The sequence below is a fragment of the Megascapheus bottae genome, chromosome 17, assembly GCF_031878675.1.
Source record: "Megascapheus bottae isolate mThoBot1 chromosome 17, mThoBot2.hap1, whole genome shotgun sequence".
Classification (NCBI taxonomy): Eukaryota; Metazoa; Chordata; class Mammalia; order Rodentia; family Geomyidae; genus Megascapheus; species Megascapheus bottae.
In genome coordinates this window covers 49,855,857-49,865,633 of record NC_143525.1, presented here as the reverse complement: position 1 = coordinate 49,865,633, position 9,777 = coordinate 49,855,857, and positions in this window count along the sequence as shown.

Sequence of the window (9,777 nt, the reverse complement as noted above, 5' to 3'; positions counted from 1 at the left end):
GCCTGGAGGCTGGGAGGGACCTGGAGGGGTGCAATGGTGGCTGGCATCAGAGAGCTGGCTTCGGAGGCCAGGTCAACTTTCCACACACACCCCTTTCCCCAGTCAGAGAGCAAGAAGGACATCCTTACAGTCTACACTTGGCTTCCTGCCCTGGCACTGGTGTCTCAGGGCCAGATCAGGGACGGCCCAGTCCCCTGGGCTCACAGCACTGAGTCCTCTCCCTGGGCAGGCAGGAGGAGGAGGTGAGTGGAGTCTGCTGCTTCACCTCAGACACCCAATTGACCCATGATGATGACATGAAAAACCAGGTCGGGGATGGGCGCCCGTGGCTCATACCTGTACTCTTAACTCCTCAGGAGACTGAGACTGGAGGTGCATGGTTTGAGTCACGAGACTCTTATCTCCAATTAGCCACCAAAAAGCCGGAAACGAAGCTGTGGCTCAAATAATAGGGTGCTACCCGTGAGCAACAAAGCTAAGGGACAGTACCCAGGCACTGAGTTCAAGCCTCAGGCCCTGCACACATGCATGCAGAGAACTCTGGAAAGCAACATGGCTGGGCAAAAGGGCTCAAGCAAGGGTGAGGGGCAGAGGGTAAACATGAGAGCTGCTTAGGGCTTTGAAGGCTCTTGGTCTTGTATAACCTAAATCCCTATAGGATAGAGTAAATTAAGGGGGCTAAAGGTATAGAAAAAGAGGAAATTATTAGAAGGGTAGGTACTATGATTAATTTTTTTTGAGGTTTAATTGATCATTTTAGTTTATTGTCACCCTGCCCTCTGACACTGCCTCCATCCTGCAGGTGCCAGCTCTTTTTTTTTTTTTTAACTGGTCTTGGACTTGAACTCAGGGCCTGGGCACTGTCCCTAAGCCTCTCTGTGCTCAAGGCTAGTACTCTACCACCTGAGCCACAGCACCACTTTCAGCTTTTTCTGTGTATGTGGTACTAAGGAATCATACCCAGGGCTTCATGCATATTAGGCAAGCACTCTACCAACTAAGCCATATTCCCAGTGCTGCTTGTGCTTTATTTATTTATTTATTTATTTATTTTTGCCAGTCCTGGGGTTGAACTCAGGGCCTAAGCACTGTCCCTGGGCTTTCTCAAGGCTAGACCTCTACAGCACCATTTCTGGCTTTTTCTGTGTATGTGGTACCAAGGACTCAAACCCAAGTCTTCATGCATGCTCTCTACCACTAGGCCAAACTCCCAGCTCCAGCCTGTGCTCTTCTGTCATAACTCTGGCTGTCACTTGTTCTCCTCCTTCCCACCCCCTCACTTCCTCATTCCAGAGTCGCCACTTTCCTAAGGGCCCTGGAACCTCCCAGGAATGCCTCTGGGACTGGCTTGGGCTATGTCTGGGGTCCCCTCCCACTTTCTCATATAAGAGGGGTGTGAGTGAGAATGGCCAATCACTTCCCCTCATGCCAGACTCAAAGGTTCAGTCAAATTCAGCGCATGAAAGCTGGGCAAAGGATGGCATTGCCCAGGGAGAGAGACCACTGTCCTCGGCGTGAAAGAAAGAAAAATTTTCTCCTGCCCCAAGCTTGGAGGAATGGGCTAGTGATGCAGAGGGCCAGAGATGGGCCCAGGACAGGGAGAGACAGAAGGGCTAGGACCCCTCAGCAACGCGCTCACCCAAAGCAGGAGGAAAGCAGCCTGGCCCACCTCCCCACACCCCACAGCATGGGGGAGGAGCTGCATCTGGCTGGAAACCCAGCTGATCAGAAGGAAAGCTCAGCCTACTGACCCTCCTGAGCCTCCAGGTAGCAGACAGATATCTCCATTTCCAAGGCAGAGGGCAGCAGAGTCCTGGGTGCGTGGGGGTGGGGGTGGGGGTGGGGGCAGGAGAGATGCAGAGACCTTAGAACAACTTTCTCAGTCCAACCTTAGTGCTTGTAAAGAAATACGAGTTCTGGGCTGGGAGTTTGGCCTAGTGGTAGAGTGCTTGCCTAGCATGCACGAAGACCCAGGTTCGATTCCTCGGTACCCCATACATAGAAAAAAGCCGGAAATGGTGCTGAGGCTCAAGTGGTAGAGTGCTAGCCTTGAGAAAGTCCAAGGACAGTGCTCAGGTCCTGAGCTCAAGTCCAGGATTTGCCAAAAAAAAAAAAAAAAAAAAAAGAAAAAGAAACAGAAAAATTAATGAAAGTTAATTAGGTGCTGATTTTTCACACACCAGTAATCTAGCTGTTCCCACCAGATCTCAGGAGGCTGAGATCTGAGGGTCGTGGTTTGAAGCCAGACTGGGCAAGAAAGTCCCTGAGACTCTAATCTCCATTTAGCCACCAGAAAACTGGAAGTAGTATGGTTCAACGTGGGAGAGCACTGTAGAGACTGTAATTAAGATTACAGGCTTAAAGGAACGGGAAAATGATCATTCCAGGCCAGTCAGTGCAGAAAAGTTGATGAGATCCCCTTCTTAAAACATAGCTGGGGGTCAGGAACGTAGCCTAGTGGTAGAGTGCTCACCTTGCACGCACAAAGCCCTGGGTTTGATTCCTCGGTATCATATACACAGAAAAAGTTGGAAGTGGTGATGGGGCTCAAGTGGCAGAGTGCTAGACTTGAACAAAAAGTGTCCAATGACAGTGCCCAAGTCCTGAGTTCAAGTCCCATGACTGGCAAAAAAATAAAAAATAAACCAAAAAACCCCACATAGTTGTGCACAGGGGCTTTAACTATCAGAAAATAGTTGGCTGTGGCCCAGTCATCTGGGCAGGAAGTGAGACCCTGTCTCAAAAATAACCAACAAAGAAAGAGGTGAGGATATTGTTCCATGGAAGTGTACCTGTGTGGCAAGCATGAAGCCCTGGGTTCAAATCCCGATGCTGCCAAAAAGATCGTGGAAATCATGGGATTCATTTTTATAAAATGTTAGTGTATAATATTTCTAGTAGTCAATGTGTATCACTCATTCTTCCATCCATCCACCCATTCAACCTGTCCATCTGCTATGCCTGTGTATGTGAGACACAAACACAGATAGAACACAGAGATTCTAGACTCTTATTCCATAATTGTGATATTTGCAATGTTTGTTGAATAAGTAAATATAGATTCAATCAAGCCATAAAGTCATTATTCCAGAAATCCATAAAATTAGTTCAACTGACAAGTAAGGTCTCATCTAATGGCATTCACTGGCTAGAAGGCTCTATGGGGGGTGGGGGACTGAGGGGTGGATGGGACCGTGTATGTCTCTCCACAGGATAATTTCTGGCAGTGCCTGTTTCCTCTCTCACAAGTCACCTACATCAGGTGCCATAGCAGCTTGGCGGGAGGCGGGGGTGCAGAGGCCCAGCTCCCCGTCGGTGGCCTTCTCCCACGTCCCTGCCTCAGCCCTGGGATGTCAGCCATCTCTATCTCATGCTAGCACATGGAAGGGTGGGTACAGACAGGATAACAAGTGCCAGCTGAGCTGGGGAAAGTTCTGGAAAAGCTCCCGGAAGGGAGAAAGGAGGCTGGGTTGGATCAGGACTGGCCTGGCCAGGTCTTACGCTTGGAGTAGGATTCTCTGTTATGTACAAACACAACACAGAGAGAGAACCCTGAGTCTTGTACAAACCACTCCGGAGACACCCCCGGGACAGGTACTGGCCTGAGGGGGCTAAGCCTCAGTGCAGCGGAGAGACCTGGGCCCCTCAGGCTGTAACCACTGAAGCCTGCAGCTTTAGGGCTAAGTTGGCCCCAAGGACCCCCAGAACAGGGCTCACAGAGCACTGATCTGTGTTTTTGTCCCTTCGCCAGGTGCTCACCACAATTTCATTCTGTCTACATGGCCCCTAGATAAGACTGGGGTCTCTGAGGCCAAGACTGGGCGATAGTAAGCTCGGATGTCTTCAAGGACTTCTGGAGCCTTCCCAAGCTGGGTCCCAGTAGCCACAACAGGCCCTGGCAGAGTCCCCACCTCTGCTCCCTCTCAGAGGGTCTCAGGATTGCCTGCAGCCTGGTGACACAGCCTTTGGGTAGGTCCTGCCTCTGGCACATGAACATGGAGAGGAAAAGCTAGAGCTTCTCTGAGCTATGCAAACCCCAGCAACCACATCAGGCTTTGGGGACCCCACAATGTGCTGGGGTGAGGTCGTAAGTGGAGGTATTCATTCTGGCCCACTCTGGGAGACCACAGCAGCTGGCCCCAGGGTGTGTGGTGGGGTGTGGTAGACCATTTGCATAGTATTCATGAGACCCTGGACTTCATTGGCAGACCACTAAAAAATAAAAATACAAGTGGGAGAGGCAGGTGTGGTAGCACAGTCCTGTTGTCTCAGTGCCTGATACAATGACGGGGGCCCAGGAACTGGAGACGTGCCTGGGTGGCACTATGAGACTCATGTCAGAAAACAAGGTGGGAGGAGGTGGGTGATTCCCCTCCAGTTCTGACAGAAGTTAGTCGTGGAGAGAAAGAAGCAGTCTGGTCCAGAGATACCCCAGGGAACCCTCAGATCTCCAGCTACTCAATCTCACAGGAGTCCAGGGCATCGGAGGGGCAGACTATCCAGATCCTGCTCTCACAAGCAGCCTTCTCCTCGGATTCTTAAGGCCAGCCTCTTCTCCTAGGAAATAGGAAGGAGAAAGTACAGGTTCTCTTCCATGCCCCAATTTTGGATTCCAGAATAAGAATGATGAGTTAGGAATGAGCTCACAGGCCCTTGACTGGTGGACAAGGCAGTTGGTCACCAATGCAGAGTTCACCCTGGGTCAAATCTAGTGCCACCATGCCAGGAATGTCTGGAGGTGCCCTTCCCACCATCTCAGGACAGCTAGTCTCACTCACTGTACACCTGGCTGGAGAAGTCTCCTCCTGCGAATATTCCCAGCAGCATCCAGAGGGAAAGGATACAAGTCACAGGACCCTTCCACCTGGCCCAGCCTACCCTGCTTTAGGGTGGAACTCAGCAGCCACAGAATGCCCCAGAACTTTAGCCAAGCAAAGATATGAGCTGGTGTGACCTATTTCCACAGACCAGGCATTACCTCCGCTCCTGGCAAGGAAGAAGCCAGCTCTCCACACCTCCCCCCTCCCAACCCTAGGATAGCCAGGGCCCTGTCCTACCTGGCCACTGTCCCTCTGGCGTGCTGGCCTGCTCTGGGGGGCAGACTGTGGGCTCTCACGGTCTTTCCCTGAGCGGTGACAATGACCCCCAGTGGTGCCGCCGGGCGGGGTAGGTAGAGCAGCAGCTGGCGAGCAGGTCTGACGGCACATCCACCGGGCTCTGCCCACAGAAACTGAGCCTCCGCACACTCCTGCCATGCCAGGGTGTGCCACGATGGGCGTTTGCTTGGCACCAGCCTAGAAATGACAAGCATTGGGTTGGCCTACAGCCGGCAGTGAGTATGGGGATGGGGGAGGATATTTGGGTGGGGGTTACCCCTATTTGTGTACACTTAGTTTAAACAAGTCCTGGTTCCTCTCTGTTGACAGGTATCTACAATCAGCTTAGTCTTCAGCTTTTTAAAAGAATTTCTGGTACCACTGATTGAACTCAGAACCTCACACTCTCACTTGGCTTTCTTGCTCATGGTTGGCGCTCTATTACTTGAGCCATGCCTCCTGTTTGGCCTTTCACTGGTTAACTGGAGATGGAGTCTTACAGACTTTTCTGCCTGGGCTTGCTTCAAATAAGGATTCTCTAGATGTCAGTCTCTTGAGTAGCTAGGATTACAGGCATGAACTACTGGAACCCAACAACTTCGTCTACGTTTGGGGGCCCTCCAATCTCCAGTGGCCTCCACTGACAGTTTGCAGTGGCAGGCAAGGTAGTCCTAGTAATGCTTTGGCTACTCACTTGGCTACACAGGTCCAAGGCCCTCAGTAGAACCCAGGTCTGCAGGCATCACATGCCTGTGGAGTCAAATGCATCAGGAGCCCCCCACCCCACACACCTCCCTCTCATGACCCCTCCACCAGAAATAGTTCCCTCCACCTAGCTCACTTGACTACAGAACACTACTCCAGGGCAAGATAGCCTTTCAGAGAGCCTTTTCCAGCCCATTCTCTCCCCAAGCTGTCTCTTCCCCTTCCGTTCCCCTTCCGTTGCTCTCTGTGGAGTGCCTTGCCCCTGGTTTCTTACATATTCTGGTCCATCTCCTGCTGGCCGTCCCACTGGAAGAGAACCAGAAGCGCTTTGTCTGGTCCTCTGCTGTCAGGTCAGCATGGAGAAGGAGAGTCACTGCTCTGGCCTCAGTGGGAAGCACCGGAGGGCTTTCATTCAGACAAGGAAGGCTGGTCCCAAGGTAACACAGTGTCACCTCCCAGAGCCCCTCCCAGAGATACCTTCATCCAGGCAGGTGTGAGAGCTCTAGCCAGGGTCTCAGCGTCCACGCCAGCATCAGCCCCATGGTGGTTCACACAACTCCAAAGACTGGTTACACCTTAAAGTCTGAAACTGTGTGTCTCAAACGAGAGCTGGTAGTTCACATCTATAATCTTGGCAACTCAAGAGGCCAAATCTGAAGATCCCAGTTCAGGCAAAAGACTCTTGTCTCCAATTAACCATCAAAAATCAGGAAGTGGAGGCGTGGCTCAGGTGGTAGAGCATTAGCTTTGAATGAAAAAGCCAAGTAAGAGTGTCAGGGCTGAAAAGGTATCAATGTTTATGAAGTAATGCACCTTCTATCTGGTGAATATAATGTAACCCTTCTATTAATTACAATAAAATTATATGGAAAAAAAGAGTGTGAGGGCTGAGTTCAAACCCTAGTACCACCACAAAAATGGGGGGAGTGTGGCCTAGTGGTAGAGTGCTTGCCTAGCATGCACCAAGACTTGGGTTCAATTCCTCAGTACCACACACACAGAGAAAGCCAGAAGTGGTGTTGTGGTTCAAGTGGTAGAGAGCTAGCCTTGAGGAAACTCAAAGACAGGGCCCAGGCCCTGAGTTTAAGCCCCAGGACTGGCAAAAAATTTTTTTTTAAAGAGGAGGGTGGTAAAAGTGTGTCTCCACCATGTCTGGCATGTAGAAAGCTCAAGATAGTTCTAGAAAACATAAAGAAATGTCATGCAAAGTAAAAGGGGAAGCTGATGGAGTCAGCTGAGGAGAACGCGCTAAGCCTCAGCACTTAAGAAAACAGATGCTTTCTTCAGGAGTCAAGGAAAAATATAGAAACAAGAGGAAGTACCTAACTCTAAAGGACTGTCATCTTGCTTGCTTTCTTTCCATTTCTTTTCTCTTTTGTGGGTCATAGGGCCTGAATTCTGGGCCTGGCACTGTCTCTGAGCTCTTCAGCTCAAGGCTAGCACTCCACAACTTTGAGCCACAGTGCCATTTTCTGTTTCTGGTAGTTAACTGGATATGAGACTTTTGTGCCCAGGCTGGCCTTGAACCAGGATCCTCAGATCTCAGCCTCCTAAGAGGTTAGGATTACAGGTGTGAGCCAACAGCCATCTGGCCCTGTCAGCTTTCTGAGGGCAGGAACTGTGCCCCCAGAAAGACCCTGAGGGATCAGTCATTCTGTGCCACAGCTTGTAGGTGGGTGCCAATGCCAGGGGCAATTCAACAGAGATTTTGGTATCCTGGCCAGGCTAAGTGTTACCAGGGCAGGGACGGTATTCTGGTAACCTGGATAGGTAGGTCAGGGCACTGCTGGGGGAAACACCCAAAGTGTGGGGTGGGGGGAGGGTGACAGCAGCTGGTACCAAGAGGGTGATCTAGCAGATCCACACCCTATGACAGCAAGACTGACTGCCATGACCTAAACTTAGGCCAGTCATAGCGCACCTCAGGGTGACACTTCATTTATCCAGGACAATCTGGGATTGGGGAAGGGTCCTGACTCTGCCTTGAAAGCAGGGTGTTAGCACCTGGTAAAGATGGAGTGTGAGGTAGACATCAAGGCCCCCACAAAGGACCACAGGACAGTATGAGCGGAGAAATTTGGGGGGGGTCTGGTCTGGGGCTTCTCTCTACTTATTACTAGTGTGTGTGTGTGTGTGTGTGAGAGAGAGAGAGAGAGATAGAGAGACAGACAGACAGAGACAGAGAGAGGAGAGGAGAGAGAGAATCTCTGCGTGGGAGAGAGAGGGAGAGTGTGTGTGTCTCTGTGTCTTCTTCTAGAACATTCTCAATGGATTCTCAATTGGCTAGGGACACTGATCTCATGCCCACCTGTAGGCTTTAACCCAGGGGAGTGGGCCAGGGAAGGGCGGGAAGCCAGTGCTTTCACAGAGCGGGTAAACTGGCTGCTCCCTCTGCCTAACCGCCACCCCCCCCACTTACCCCCAAGTTGTCTTCACTGGTGTTCCTTTTTCTTTTTAAGCTGTGGTGAAAACCACACGATGTAAATTGAGCTGCTTTAAAGTGACCGGTGTCGTGGTATTTAGTCCACCAGCTATTTCAGAGGGACCAACTCAGTGGTGTTTGGTGGATCCACACTGTGCAACCATACTTGTGTCTAGTTCCAGAGCAGGTTCCTCACCCCAAAGGGTGCACAGCCCACACCTCCCCCATTCCTGGGGTGTGTTCATTTCACCAGAAGCCCAAGGCAACTCTGCCCTGCACCCCTAACCATCCTGCCCAGTCAACCTCAGCAAGGCTGTCTTATCCTAAGTCCTCCTGTGACCCCCCCCCCTTTCGCAAAAACCAAGTGAGAGGTGCAGCGGCCATAGCCAGCTCTCCCCCGGGGGGCCCAGACCCTCTGAAACCCTACACGGTCTAAAGGTGCTCTCCCTCTGCTGAGGCGGGTCTGCAGCCACCACAGCACCTGTGAACCCCACTTGGTAGCCTTCTCTTCTGCCTTAACCCTGCCGCCCCATCCTCCCAGGGGCACTGGACTCAAACACTTCTCAACTGGGGGGGGACAAACACGCAGCTCAAAAGCTTTCTACCTGGGCCCTGTGCTCCACAGCGACAACACAAAAGTGATCATGCATCTGCAGTTGTACGGGTTTGCTCTCCTCTGTGGCCTCGAACTCCCGCAGGGCAGCGGCGGCCGCAAACCTGCGGCTGGACAGCGCCCGCGGGGGGCCGCCCTGTCCCCGGCGAGTCCGAAGGAGGCGGGCTGCGGAGGGCGGCGCTCCCTGAGGCCCCGCCCCAGGTCGGGCGCCACGCCCGGGGAGCAGCCCAGCGGGGCAGGCCCGGCCCTCTGGGTCCCGGGGGAGGCCGGCGGGGGCCCTGCGCGTGGCTCCCCGCCGGGGGCCGGGCGGGCCGGCCGTGCGGACTCCACAGCCCGGCTCGCACCCCCCCGAGGAGAAAGCGCCCTGTGCCCGCGGCCTGGCCACGGCGGGCCAGGAGCAGCGGGCTGTCCGCTCCCGGCCGGCTCCCCGGGGCCGGGGACGCAAGGCCCGGGGCGGCGGTCAGGCCGCCGGAGGCCGCTGTGCGCGGGGCCCGGCCGCTTCTCCATCCCGGAAGGGAGCGGGACCCGGAGGCTCCCGGCCTCCCGGCCCAGGCCGGCTTCGAACCGCCGCTCAGGCCTCCGCTTCGGGGGAAGACGGCATTCCAGGCGGGCGCCGGCCGCACGCGGACACGCCCGCCCCACAGGCCGCTCCGCCCCACAGGCCGCTCCGCCTCGGGACCCGCGGCGCTCCCGTGGGCGCGAGCGCGGGAGCGCCGGGAGCGCCGGAGGGCGGGGCCGCGACGCGAGCTTGGACGCGCGCGCGCACGCACGCCCCGCCCCCGCGCCCACAGGACCCCGCGCGCCCGCGCGCGCCCCGCCCCCGCACGCCCCCGCGCGTGCGCGCCCGCCACGACCCCGCGCGCGCACGTCGGCCCCCTGGCACTCGCGGCGTCTGGCGCACGCCGTGGCGTCACTTCCTCTCGCCGGTGTGGCGCCGGGCC